A 14931-nucleotide genomic window follows, 5' to 3' on the forward strand; every position below is an offset into this window, starting at 1 on the left:
CATTTTCCCACCAGCCCATGAGCAAATGTGCCTGGGGACAGGGTGTTGGCTATTTCCTTCCTTGGGAGGTAGCCTGGGTCCATATCTGAGGTGGTGTAAGCTTTGAACCTCACCGCCTTGATGTGTCACTTCACTTGCCATCCTGTCAGGGAAGGAGGTGTCACCTCCTTCCTGGCCAACCCTTAGTTTCTGACTCCTGTGAGTGTTCACACCTCCTGGCAAGGGGTCAGATTCCTGTCTTGGCAGCAGTAGCTGCAGGCTGTCAGCCAGGGCACAGGAAAGGCTGGAGCAACCAGGTGTGCAACCTCTAAGTCAGCCAAATTGGTGCATGTCACATGGAATATGAAATGGGAATCATGTCATGTTTGATAAGACAAGTTGTTTCATACTAAACATGACCCTTTTCATTAGTACTATAATGGAGCTGGCAACCTCGGTTGCCTTGGTGCCATTCCACATTATCCTGTGGCACCCTGAACACTTATAGTAGCACTTAATGGAAAGAGGCTACTATATGGACACATAAGCTTGCTATTGTATGTTCATACATTTACAATAATGCACCCTGCTTTCTGTGCTTCGAAGACCAACCTTAGGGGTGACTGTGATATGTTAAAAATAGTTCTGTGACCTTGTAATTCATGGTGAGGGCAAGGTCCAATTTAGCAGGTCACACTGCTCAGGCAATCTACAATGGCAGGATTGCTGTCATCTGCTTTCTTGGGTCACTCAGGGTGGCGCAATCAGTGCTCCAGGCCCTGGTGACTCATTTAACTCCCATGCGCTGGGTACCACACCCAGGGCATGGGTACGACAGCCTTTTCCACTGTATGACACTTTACCACAGTCTTTTGTATGACAATCCACTCTATGACTCTCCACTATACGAGACACCACAGTATACAACACTCTCCACTACCATACTGTACAAATAGTCCACTCAACAACACTGAACTACACAACAGTGTACGCCACTGAAGTCCACCATATGCCACTACATTGTAGAACACTCTATTCCACTCTATGCCACTGTACGTCAGACTCCATGACACTGTAATCAACACTCCACTGTATGACACAACTGTACTGTACTTTAAGGCATGCTCCTCCACTTCGTAATACAACACTCCACTATACTCCACTATATGACACACCATGCTGCTCTACTGTATAACACATTACACCACTGTATGCTAAACCACTCCACTCTACTCCACTACACTTTAAACCACTGTACAATACTACACTCTACAACTTTACACTCTGACACTGTCCTCCAATGTACTCTATGACACTCCACCAAATAATACTCATATAAATGACACACAACACTATGATTTGAAACACATTTTTAAAGAATAAAAACCATTTAAATTTGATGAATAGTAACAAAGCTATATTCTGTAAACTAGCTACACTTCCATCTTCCCTCATGTGATTTTTTTTATTTATAAAAGATATAACTGTTTAATTCAGTGAAGAGTATTTACTAATTCTTAGAAATCATTCTTAAAACTGAAAAGTGAAAAGTCAGGACGCGAACTCCCATCAATATACAATTCCATCTTTTCGCCACCCTTCACTTTGTAGTTGTTTTATATATTTTATATATATTTTTTGTATACATAGTTTTGTGATGATATGTAAACACAACTCACAAGTATGTCAGTTTAATTTAAGTTTTTCATTATTCTGCTATTCTATTATATTTGAGTGGATTTCACTTCAAAGACACGACACACTTGATTTAATTTCAAATTTAGTTAGGATATTATTTTATTTTGTGATGTTGACACCAAGTAAATGTCACTCATTTTGTTGTTCTTTTATGTAACAGCCCTGAAGAAGCAAGCAAATCACGAAACACGAGTTGGCCAAGGCTGTGGAAGATATGCGCTTAAATATGGAAATCTTTGAATAATGTTGAAATGAAGAGTAACTTTTGAAATAAATAATATTTATGGACTTACCAACTTAAACTATGCAAACATTTGAAATTCCAAATATATAGTTGTAACTTAGATTCAGAATTTGCGCACCACGTTCAAGTTACTATTAGTCGTGCACCTCAGTACACAGACTTGTCATTTCCTGGCATGCTCTTGGTTGGGGGATGGAGTACCCTTTGCTGCTGAGGGTCCTTAGGGCCCAACTAGCCCACACGTTACCTCCAGTAAGTCTCACAGAGTGGGATTGCTGAGAGGTGGTCGCAGGCCATGCCCCTTTCTCCACCACTCTACAAACGTGCCTCCTGGCACACTACTATTTGGGGTATGAAGCCCCCTTGCCTCTTGGGGGTCCCTGGAGGGAAAACTAGCTCTCCTGTTACCTCAAGTAAGCCCAAACAGCTGGATTACTGAGAGGTGGTCATAGGCTATGCCCCCTTTCTCCACCACTCTGCAAACCCGCCTCCTGGTGCACTGCTGCATGGGGGCTGAAGTCCACTTTAGTCCTATGATCCTCAGGTTGCAAGGGGACCTCATCGCCCCACCAGCTGTGCGCCGAGAGACACTTTTGCCGAGTGGTGGAAAAAGGGACGTGCCTCCGACCACCTCTTAGCAATCCCACTGTGTGGGGCTCACTGGAGGTAACAGGTGAGCTAGTTGGCCTTTAAGGATCCTCACCAGCGAAGGGGACTTCATCCCCCAACCAAGAGCGTGCCAGGAGGTGCTTTTGCAAAGTAGTGGAGAAAGGGCGCGGGCCTCCGGAGAGTTGCTGGCTTCATTTTTTTTAATTTTAGGAAGGGGGGCTGTGTGCCCCCCATCCCTTGACCCTTTTGGGCCCCAGGGACCACGTCCCCCGGGGCCTGACCAATATTTTAATTAAAATAAAAAGGGAGAGGAGGGGCTCCCGAGGCCGATTACGGGCCCAGGACCCCATCCCTGGGGCTAAGCCTTTGTTGTATTTTTTTTAAGGGGGTGGGTCTGTGCGTCCTCCCTCCCCAGGCCGATTTGGCCCCAGGGACCCCATCTCTTGAGCTTGGACATTTTTTTTATTTTCTCATTTTTGTTCAAGAGAGGGGGCCGAGCGGCCCTCCTCCCAGAATATTTTGATCCCGGGGATCCCATCCCCCGGTGTTGTGTAGTTCCTAGGACCCCCAGGACCTGCACGTTTTGGATGACCTAAACTGAGGGTCTGGACACCCCCACAGGATGAGTCAGACGTTAGACCAGGTAGCTCTACAGTGCCATTACAACCCCCTGTATTCTGCAGCTGTGTATGTAGTTTCTGGTAACCACAGAACATGACAACCCTGATTCCTTAAGTATCGTGGAAAACAATACGGTATCTTTCGCTCTGTCTCTCATGCTTACTTTTCTCAGAACACACATAGAACGACGATTGGAACGGGTTCAATAATTATTTATTGATCAAATGTCAGTCTAGTATGAAACATATTCGCTGCGACAATCAAAAGACAGGAGCAGTCAAATGTGATTGCTAGCACCAATATAGTAAATAGTAGATACATTTCTACCATAGTGCTAATAAGATGAATACAAACAGATTATATAAAAAATAGCATTAGCGTACTCCTACGATGTGTAGCCTACCTAAATGTACCTAGCCTAGAAGCATGTGTATGTAAGTGCTAGGATATATCCTAATGGACCCAAGAATCCCCCGGTAAAGTGCTTACCCCTCACCTGATGGTTTTGAATGAAGGACCCCTTCTCTGCGTCAAGGATAGCACCCCGCAAGGAATGTCAGGTCTCTGCCTGTCAAAGGATCAGCCTGCAGAGTCTCGGTCCAGCCTTTAAAGAATTCTCCCTTGTCTTGTAAGGGGGAGTGAGGGTCTTTTATACTAAAGTGGTCACTCCAGGGTTTCTTCTAGAATCAATATGTTTTAAAAACATTTGCTAATCCTTTTCAAAACAAAAATGATAATGCACAGCTGGCTGTTGGCCATGGATGAAAAACATGGTGACCCTTATACAGAATAAATCTGCCGTGCCAGGGAACATGTTTATGTATGTCAGGTACAAGGATTAAGATAGGGTACTGAGAGCCTGGTGTCAAATAGACACGAGTAAGCTACTAGGTAAAAGGCCACCTGTGTAGGACCGTTATGTCGTGTGGATGGGACAAAATGTATATAATCGGTATGTACATGATGGGATTATCCTAAAGGGCATGGCACTGGGGCCAGGCAATTTCTTTTTTTTCCTTTTAAAGGGAGGAGGAGGAACTTCGGCTGTAATGGCCGCTTAGAACTGCTGCTCCGTGCCGACCTAACTCACCACAGCACAGAACAGCACATCAAGATGCCCTACACCCACGCAAACTGACGATTCTGAAATCGGAATATCGGCTGTAATAGCTGGGGCATAAATTGCGGTTTGAAATGGACTGTTTGGACCAAAATCAGAGACTATAAACTCTGTGCCCCGTCTCACAACATGGCGCAGGCGGATTGTAAACACACCATGGACGGGGCCGAGGGAGGAGCAGCTTTAAAAACTTGATCTCTGCATCGGAGCATAAGAGCCACCAGAAGGCTTGTATCTCCCTGATTCCTGCTACGGCATCGATCCTGTGAGTAATGCTGAGACCGGGGCTGCATTGATCGGCTCAGTGACAGGCAGGGAAGCGCTAAACTACAGTGCGTGGTGGATGCCCGAACGCGAGACTATGGCGGTGCGACTTGGCATGTTGCCTTAATTTAGAGGCTATGTGCGAGGAATGAACATAGTCTGCGGTGACTGCCCCAAGTACGTACGGTGCACATTGGAGAGCGTGCACCCCCTTGATCTTGATTAGAGACCTGCACCTCTTACAGCAGCAAGCCCAGCGCCGTGCTCTCCCCAAGCATGCAACTGCCCAGATAGGTAAATTCGAGGAAGTGGGAAGTATTTTTGAATCGATGCCGGGGTTTCTCTCAACACGCTATATGCAGGGGCTCGCGCTATAGACACAAGTAAGCCTTGTGAGTGGCCCCGCCTGCCCTGCAAATGGCAGCTGTTTCTCCCTCAGGCGGAGATCACTCGACATCACGTGCTCCCCCTAAAGACATGCAGCCCCTGATCCCCTGCCTAGTATGCACCCCCTTTCATCCGGAGTATAGAAAATTGTGGGGATCCTCTGAATTCTTACATCAAGGCCTCATCCCCCCGCCTGACCTCAAGATGGTTGCCTCAGTCATTGACTCTGTGAACTCTCCATCGACAGCTGAGACCCAGCCATTTTGACTGATGCCCGGTGGAGCTACCTCGCGAGCTAAAGGGGAGATGGACTACGGATTCCCTCCTTGGTCATCACCTACCCAGCCGGTCCTTAGGCAAACTCTCCTGCGTCTCTCCTTGACCTTATCTCCCTCCTCCCCCTTCACCCTACCCCCCACCACTCTTCCCTTCTCTTCTTTCCAGCTATTGACCTCTGCCCTCACTCATCCTTGCTCACAGTTCTCACCCTGTTTATCCAAAGGACTTTCTTACGTGAACTCTCCCTCGTCAGTTTGAGATCTAGATATTTGACTAATGCCCGATGGAGCTACCTTGCTTAGCTAAAGGGGAGACGGGCTGTGGACTCCTTCCTCGGTCGTCACCTACCCAGTCAGTCTTTGGGCAGACGTCCCTTCGTCTCTCCTGCCATCTTTTCCCTCATCTTCCCCCTCACTATTGCCCCTTCCCCCCTCCTCCCTACTTCTCTCTCCTTTCTTCCCTCTTTCAATGTGTTGCTTATTTTTTGACGTAATGTGTAATTGTTATCATTTTCTGTAACATTGTGTAACCGAATGTAAAGCGCTCTGATACCTACGGGTCTAGCCAGCGCTATATAAAACTCATTAAATACAAAAATACAAATACAAAGGGGGCAGAGTGGCCCCCCTCCCGGGCCATTTTCCGTCCTGGGACCCCATCCCCCGGAGCAAGGTCATCTCTTTGAGGACCACGAGGGATGCCTCCTGCGGGAGCCAGCATTGCTTTTTACCAGTGGCTGCTCGCATAGGGCGTGCTGCGGGGTGGTTGGCGGGGTGGGGGAGGGGCAGGTTGGGGGGTAGTAAATTCGGACATATGTTGGAACAGAGGGAAGTAATAATTACTTTCCTCCGTTCTGTCGTATGTCTGAGTTTACTACCCCCACCCTAACCCTCCCCCGCCCACCGCCCCGCAGCACACCCTATGCAAGCCGCCACTGCCTTTTACCCTCAGGGAGTTGCTAAGATGCAGCTCCCTGGTTGTAAAAAACAAAGTGCTCCACTTTGAACAAGCGAGAGCAAAATGCTCTTGCTTGTTCAAACCAGAGCACTTGTTTGCTATGGGATGGCAGGAGCAGGGCTCCCACCATCCCATAGCAAACTGCAATGTCTTGGCGCTGGGCACCCCAGGACATTGCTGGGGCCGGCCCTGGGGGTGGCAGTCAGCAGGGCCATTTACGACTCCAGGAGGGGGACTGCGTGGCCCCCCTGCCTTTTTTAAAATAGCCCTGGGGAGGTGGCCGTCCCTGGGTCTGTGTGGGGTGGCTGGAGCCCCCCATGCATTACAATAAAGTAGAGCCCTTGGGAGGTGGGTTCAACTGAGCCACAAGATGGCTGCCAACACTTCCTGGTTTGAAGTGTTGGCAGCCAATCAGATCTCAGGAACGAGATCGGGAGGGTTCACTGATCCACCGAGGCCACAGTTGTATATCTGAGAAATCTTTAAATGTCTCAGGTACTACTGAACGGATTTATACCAGTTAACAAAAAGAGTGCTTTCTGGACCAAGAGCTACTTTTTTGACACATTTAGTGTAATTCCGTTCAGCAGTTCGGGCTGTAGCCACGTCAAAAGTTTCCTATGGAAATTAAAATAGAGAAGAAAACGTTTTGGGACCCCCCTCTTTTTTCTTGGCCCCCTCTTGACGGATCACTCAGAACATTTCAAGACTGCAGCTAACGTGACTGCCCCATTAGTTAAGAACATTTCCTGAAGATTCATCAAATGGCGCCAAAGTTATTGGCTAATCATAAAAAGGCTTTTCCTATGGAAACTAGGTCCTAACTATAACTACCTACTGGCAACCACCAGTAGGTAATGTATATAATCTCCAAATTGTCACCCTTGCCCTTGCACTCTCGAGCAGGAGATAACTAGCGCTCACCGGAGAGGATTATCCCAAATGTATTGGGTTCAAAAGTACACGCAACTGTGTTCAGCAACTGCCTTTCTCATATATATACAAGTTACCCAGTGGCAGTCAGTGCTGTGTAGTTATAATTATCTCAGACTTTTCATAAGAAGAGCATTTTTGTTTTGCTTATAACTTTGGTGCTGTTTGACGAAACACAGTTTCCCCATGCAATATTCATAGTGATAATTAGATGACGATACAGAAAAAATGGATGAACAGAATTATTATAAATTTGGCTGAAGGATACATTGTTACTCAGAAAGTAGGCTTTTTGTAATTTGGTGTAAACCTGTTTAGTAGTTTTGGAGAAATTAAGTTGAAAAAAAGAGATGTGAGTCCCTCTTAAATGTATAAAATAAAGGGTTTATCAGTGGCAGCTGGTATTTAATGGCAATAGGAGAGCGGGTCGTGGGTGGGAAGTAGGAGGGAATGAACATTTTTAATTAAACACTTACCTGTGTACCGACACCACTGCCGTCACCTCTCGGTCTTATTTGCCCACTTCCAGGACTCCAGGGCAGGAAGCAGGAAGCACCCGGCTACCAGACTCCCCATAGCCAATCACAACGCTGCAATGCAGTGGTGTGATTGGTCTGAGCGCCGTGGTTCGGTACTCAGCCAGGGAATGGGAGCCTGTGCATGTTCTCTACCCAGGCTGTAATGCAGCCTGGGTGGAGAACAGAACATGCGAAGTGCGCCTCACAGTTTGTCCGGCTCGAGACAGCCGGCCAAAGTTTCATGCACACGTAGGAGTGGGTAAACCACTCCTCTCCTGCCCTGCGAGCAGAGCAGCCCCGCCCCTACCCCACTGAGCAAGGACAGGACCCAGGCCGGGGAAGGCGAAGCCGGACCCGATAGAGGCCTAGGGTGGAACGCCGGCCGGCGGCGGGACCCCTCCACGCCACGCCCCCGCAATTAAGAAAACCCGGCTAGGCCGGGGAGGGCATGATAGGCCCAGAAACAATGGAAGCTCCCCCCCCCAATCAGGGGGCGAGAGAGGTAGGCAAGGGGGAGGTTAAAAGGGGCCAACGGCCCAGGAAAATTCCATTTCAAGGCTCCCCCTCGCCGCATAAGAAGAAGAAGAAAAGTGGACCGGACGTACCTGCGGAGATCATCGAGCTTTCGCGCCAAACGCCAGCAGAACAAAGGACTCCGGCAGGCTCCAGGCGACTTTCCGGCCGATGGGGCCCCGCTCTCACGCGAGGGGGACTGCAGAGCGGCGGGGGAAGCCGGGCGCGAGCACGAACTGGCGACGGGAAGTGTATAGCGGCAAAAGAATGGAAGCAGCGGTTTCAGGAGCCTCCACACCGGCCAGCATGATCCGAGCAGAAGAGGCAGGGACATCGGGCTTCGCAGCTGATGCAAGCGGGGTGTCCAGGGGGCCTTGCAGGAAATCGCGGAGGCTGACGCGTGGCTCCAAGAGGGCGCTAGTTCTGGTTCCCGCGCAGTGCCGCTCCGCTCTGAATCCGAGCCTCCGTATGCACGGCAGCAGGACCTCAAGACCTCCGTCATAAGGGCGGAATAATGAAAGGGACAACGGTCAGGAGGGAAGACGGAAAGGAAGGCCACGCCATCGCATGGAAGGCAGGAAGTAAGGCCGGGGAAGCCGACCTTACGGGCACTTGGGGCCAACACGGTGGTGTCCGGAGCAGCAGGAGCAACGACCTTAGCGAGGAGCCGGATCGAAGCTGGGCAGAATGCCGGCACCGCCACCCGGAGGCACCAGGAGCAAATGGCAGCGGGCTCACATACACCCAGCACGGGGCAGTTGGCAAACCTCGAGCAAGCGACTGGCGAAAAATCGCGGCAGGACACGAACCACGCGGGGGTCGGTGCGGGCGGCGGTGCCCCCGAAAAGGCAGAAGACTGGTGCGGGCGGCGGTGCCCCCTTAACGAGCCCGGAAGTGAAGTTAAGCGAAAGAGGTAAGGAGCGGGGCTGCGCAAAGCTAGGGTACGGCCAAAGCAATCTGGTAAAACAGGGTCAAGGCCAGCCACAGTAACCCCTTTTTTGTGGCAGTAAGGAAGGGCGGTATATAGGCAGTTCCAGGAGGAAAGCTATGAGCTCATCACTATTATAATGAAGGTTCTAAACGATTGTATAGGTTGGCGGTATATAGGCAGTCCCGGGATGGAAGTTAAGAGCTCCTTATGCTAGATAGGAGATTTAAATTATAAACCCAAGTAACGAAAGATGGCTGTTTTGGGGTACAGTAGTCTGCTGGTCGGGCTACATCATAGGCAGTCGATAATATACGCGGGACACGCCTTTGCAGCAGGTATAGTAACCGCCTGCACCAACTTCGCCCAAGTCTTTCCCAGAATGGCTGGATTTTCCCAATAACCTCTCATGTGACAGCACTGAAAATGAATCCAGGACTATTGTTTCGACTTAGAGCACTGGGCGGCCTCGTTGAGCCTGATCCTTAAGGTTCCCTTGTGCAGTGGGGCAAGTGTCAGGGACAAGGGTGGGGCATACACCATAGTCCCAGGCTAATAAACACCTTTGACATTTCCTGGCACGGTCCTTAACCACTTCCGGTCCCCTGCTCATCCTTCCCTCGAACGGACCTTGTTTCTGCTGTTCTGTTTCACCGACGTCGAGCGGAGATGCAGCGGTGACATCTAATGACAGTTTGAATCTTTGAACCACAGGAAGGCACTTTCATTGTTTCAATTACCAACCTCCCCCATGGCGCTTCTTGTGGCACAGACCTTTCCCCAAAGGCATGAGTCACTGCCCACCATTGTCCACCACGTGTCCACCTCCTATGCCCACCACAGACCTGACATACGACAAAATTGCTCACCCTATGTACACTAGCTACATTCACCACAGACATGGTATGGCAGGGTCAATGTTACAAAGGCTGTGCCTCGTGTGCAAAAGGCATGCGTGCTTTTCGTCATTTGGGGGCATGCCTTCCTCTTACACAGGGAGTCACAAACCCCATTATTTTACAGAATAAGGGGCAGCTGAGCTGATAGACAGCCAGTGTGCTCTCAATGTTCAACTCTGACTGCATGCACAAGACATGCGCGCATGCCCAAGGGGATCTGCTGGAATTATTGCAAAGCCATGCATGACTGGGGTAGGCTGCAAAACATTGCCACATGTGCCTTTCCCTATCCCGGCCATATATCATGTAATTTCATATGGCTCCTTCTCACGGAATCACCTGCCCTCAAGGGCAGAGAAAGATGATGAGGACAGAAACAGCAGCGATCATTTCAACAAAGGCAGTAATGATAAGTAAGGAAGTACATTTTATTGTACAGTTAATTAAAACCATTACAAACGTCCATCTAATTACACATTTTCATTAAAAAAGTACATATTGTGACACCTTACCATTATGGCAGTTCAAGAGTAAAAAAAAAAAAAAAAAAAAAACACTATTAAGTAAGAAAGGAAAAAGCTTTTAAAATGCGGCTAATGAGTTATGGGCTTAAAATTAGCCTGAACACTGGCCTGGTTCACTTCTTAAAGGGCAGAATTTGCAGCGGGTGGTCTTGAACCTGCAGAAGGCAGATACAGGAGTGTGCCGAGAATAGTTCCATGTGCGAGGGTGACTTGAGGCCAAAGGCGGGGCAGCCAGGAAAGCATTAGGCGGACTGTTTTGTTAATCAAAGCCTGTATACTCGGATGAGGCACATATATTATTGTGCTATCCTTAAGAGCAAGTAGCGGGGCTGTGTGTGCAAAGTTGCATCGAGATCTATAATCAATAGAGACCAGGCGCTGGTTACAATTCGTACTTAGTTAACACAGTAAAGTGCATGATGTCCTTAGCGTGCAAATATTTGTCAGTGCTAAGGTTCACGGTACATTAAGCATAAATTAAATTAAAGATATTGTCTGGCAGCTATTGCAGGCCTGTGAAAGCCCTCCGAGGGCAGCTCCCCAGGGCAGGGCGCAGAAAGGCCCTTTCATACCGGCAGGGCATGCTCCAGGGTGTGTAATTTGTTTAGCCCCTGAACTCACCGTGATTCAGCACCGGGTGCTGAATCGGCTTGGGGGCGCCTGTGTTGCAATGTAGATTAGGACAAAAAGCCCGGCTGCCATTCCCGTGCTCCAGCTATTTTCAGGGAACGGTAATAAACGTTCTTCCTGGCGGGAGCAGAGTATGGCACTTTACAAACCTGGCAATGTAGTTGCTAGGCGGCGAGCCAGATACGTAGACCTGGTGTTAACAACGCTCACCAGACGAATTTTCCCCACTTCAAAAAGCCAACAGCAGAACCCAGGTTGTAAAAAAAAAAAAATAAATAAATAAAAAAATCACTGATTTCAAACAAGCCTACTGGTTGTGCTTGCCTTTCCCACACACGAGGGGCGGCGAGGGGTAGGCAAGCTCGGAAAGTCACAGACGGAGCTATGCATTGGCTTTTAGAGGAGTCCAGCTTAGACACGGGGCAGAGAAGTGTTGTGTTACGGGTGGGTTAATATTTCAGGCAGCACCCAAGAAAAGGTTTCGTTTGGGGTCAAAACAGGGCCCAACGGTGACCAGTGGAGGGGAATCACCGAGAGTATTTGCAGTAATAGTAGTGAATTGCTGCAGTGGTTCACCACACAAGTCCCAATACCTTACAAAGTACCACTCAGAAAAGTCTCACCCTGCATCACCATATTACAGCGAGAAACTCAATTACGTGGAGTACACAGGGAGATTTAGCTATGGAGATACCTTCCCCAGCTAGAACAAACCAGAGGTATAGCATCCAGTGAGGTACAGCTGCACTTCCTATACTAAACGAAGACCTGTGAGTTGCAGGTCCCTAAAGTTAAAAGACATTTTGGAAAGAAAAAACTGAGCAAAAAAAAAAAAAGACGCATAGCGGGCGGTGGTACCAGCAATATTGGGGCATAAACGAAATGATAGAGATGTGTCCCCGAGGGTGTAGGACAATCCAAGTGTTGTTGTCATGTGGCATATTATAATTTTCGGTAAGAGCACAACCCGGACAGGGCAGTGCAAAAGCCACCCGTGGTCAGGGCGTTGGTCAAGACCAGGCCCCGGGGAATCCGTGTTTTCAGCTAGGGGAGAGCCCCCCCCCCCCACCCCCCCAATTTCCTCAATGTCAATTACGAAAATTTAGCCCAGTATACCTGCGCCACGCAGCAAGCGTAGTTAGAGGGGGCAAAGCAAAAAAAAAAAAAAAAAAAAAAAAAAAAGAAGAAATCCTGAAGAGAGCTGAACACCACCGGGGACAAAGCTTACAAGGCCCAGGGGTGGATGTCAAGCAGCACGGGTGCATAAAACTGGTAGTAGTCAGGGCAGACCGCACGAGGACGGAAGAGGCAAGTTCAGGCGGCACATCGTGGGCATATTCAAGCTAGGAGGTGACGAGTAGGTAGCGAGGGTAGGCCGAGCAAAGGGGGGAGCTCCCTCCGATCGAGAAACCGTAGGGAGCGTGGCGGAGCTGACACGAGGAACCTAGTAGAGAACGAAAGTACTAGGAGATAGATGAAAGGCTCACACAGCGTCCTTGGATGCCTCACGCCAGGGGCACTGGGGGAGCCGTTGGGCGGCGTGCCGCCAGAGAAAGAACAGAGATGACACTCCTGCAGGACCCCGGGGATGCCTTACGGCAGGGGTACAGACGGAGAAGATGACAAGGACCCAGCCGCAAGAAAATAGAGTAGATGCTCAAGTAAGGTCCTTGGGATGCCAAACGGCAGAGACCCCTGGGAGAAGGGAGGGCCCCGAAAAGATACAGGACGAGCGGGACGGCACTTGCAGCCCGGGCATGCCCAGAAAGGGACACCCTCCTAATCGGTAGCAAGTTGAAGCCTAGACCCGCGAATCGAAACACAGGGATTGGGGCCCCTCCCTCCTCTCCCAGGCAATTGGGGCGGCTGGGTCCAGAATGGGAATAGAGAAAATAATGAACAATAGATAAAAGTGAAACATGGTCGTTGAAGGACTATAGTAAGACCATGAATGTTGAAATTTGAAATATGCAGATTGCATGTTACAAAAATGTTTGTTGTAAAATAAAACTGCGACCTTTTCAGGCACCAAGAAGTGGTCACGTGGTACTTAAGGGAAAGCGCGCAGAGATGGCAACAAACAGGGGGGAGCGGGGAGGGAGCGCTCGCCGCCTGGACGGGGTTAGGACCCAGGCCGGGGAAGGCGAAGCCGGACCCGATAGAGGCCTAGGGTGGAACGCCGGCCGGCGGCGGGACCCCTCCACGCCACGCCCCCGCAATTAAGAAAACCCGGCTAGGCCGGGGAGGGCATGATAGGCCCAGAAACAATGGAAGCTCCCCCCCCCAATCAGGGGGCGAGAGAGGTAGGCAAGGGGGAGGTTAAAAGGGGCCAACGGCCCAGGAAAATTCAATTTCAAGGCTCCCCCTCGCCGCATAAGAAGAAGAAGAAAAGCCCACCCACCCACACCTATGGATACGGGCGTCGCAGCCGTAGGGGCGGAAGGGTAGCGGAGCTGACACGAGGAACCTAGTAGAGAACGAAAGTACTAGGAGATAGATGAAAGGCTCACACAGCGTCCTTGGATGCCTCACGCCAGGGGCACTGGGGGAGCCGTTGGGCGGCGTGCCGCCAGAGAAAGAACAGAGATGACACTCCTGCAGGACCCCGGGGATGCCTTACGGCAGGGGTACAGACGGAGAAGATGACAAGGACCCAGCCGCAAGAAAATAGAGTAGATGCTCAAGTAAGGTCCTTGGGATGCCAAACGGCAGAGACCCCTGGGAGAAGGGAGGGCCCCGAAAAGATACAGGACGAGCGGGACGGCACTTGCAGCCCGGGCATGCCCAGAAAGGGACACCCTCCTAATCGGTAGCAAGTTGAAGCCTAGACCCGCGAATCGAAACACAGGGATTGGGGCCCCTCCCTCCTCTCCCAGGCAATTGGGGCGGCTGGGTCCAGAATGGGAATAGAGAAAATAATGAACAATAGATAAAAGTGAAACATGGTCGTTGAAGGACTATAGTAAGACCATGAATGTTGAAATTTGAAATATGCAGATTGCATGTTACAAAAATGTTTGTTGTAAAATAAAACTGCGACCTTTTCAGGCACCAAGAAGTGGTCACGTGGTACTTAAGGGAAAGCGCGCAGAGATGGCAACAAACAGGGGGGAGCGGGGAGGGAGCGCTCGCCGCCTGGACGGGGTTAGAAAACCAATGAGTCCTTATTGTTATATTTTTTCCTTTTTGACCTGCTCAGTGGAGCAACGCTCCTCCTGGGGTTTGTAATTGGCCAGCAGGCTCTATCTCCTGTCAGTCACTTCGCTCCGAGATCAGTCCTGCTTGAGCGAGCTCTCTTAATGGCCTGGAGCAGCATCAGAAGAAATGTTAAGGCTGTCATTACAGGACACGGGGACTCCTTCTGTGTGAGTTAATTTGTATGATTTCATCTATTAATCTGAAATAAACTTATCATTGGTTGATTGATCAATCAAACATTAGAGTTTACATTGAAAAACAGAAGCAGAGCAACTTCTAGTTCTTTTTATGAACAGTACCCTCAAACGTAAGTACACACGATGGGCCAAATACTATTGTATTATTTATTAAAATGAGTGTATATATGAGTTAGATAAGGAAAAGAGGTCGAATGTATTCTCCCAATGTTGTTTGCTCGCTTTACTCAGCCGCAGTAGAAAGACACCTATCTGCCTTTGTGGATATAACAATTTCTCTTTGCGTTTATATGTTTTAAAAAAAAACCAATTAGTTGTCGACACTGAATAAGGCAGAATAACGCAGGATGGCCATTTGTTTACTTTTTACGGGTGAATGATATGAGGAGACGGAAAAAAAACAGCGTGCGCCTGTTTTTTAAGCTAATCATTT

The 14931-nt window shown here is 49.3% G+C and overlaps 1 protein-coding gene across 8 annotated transcripts in view; it reads left to right on the forward strand.

Annotated features, from left to right (window-relative positions):
- The window catches only part of DOCK10 (dedicator of cytokinesis 10), a 1791775-nt gene that overhangs the window by 870716 nt on the left and 906128 nt on the right, over positions 1–14931 (forward strand). The window lies entirely within an intron of this gene.

The sequence above is a fragment of the Triturus cristatus genome, chromosome 11, assembly GCF_964204655.1.
Source record: "Triturus cristatus chromosome 11, aTriCri1.1, whole genome shotgun sequence".
Classification (NCBI taxonomy): Eukaryota; Metazoa; Chordata; class Amphibia; order Caudata; family Salamandridae; genus Triturus; species Triturus cristatus.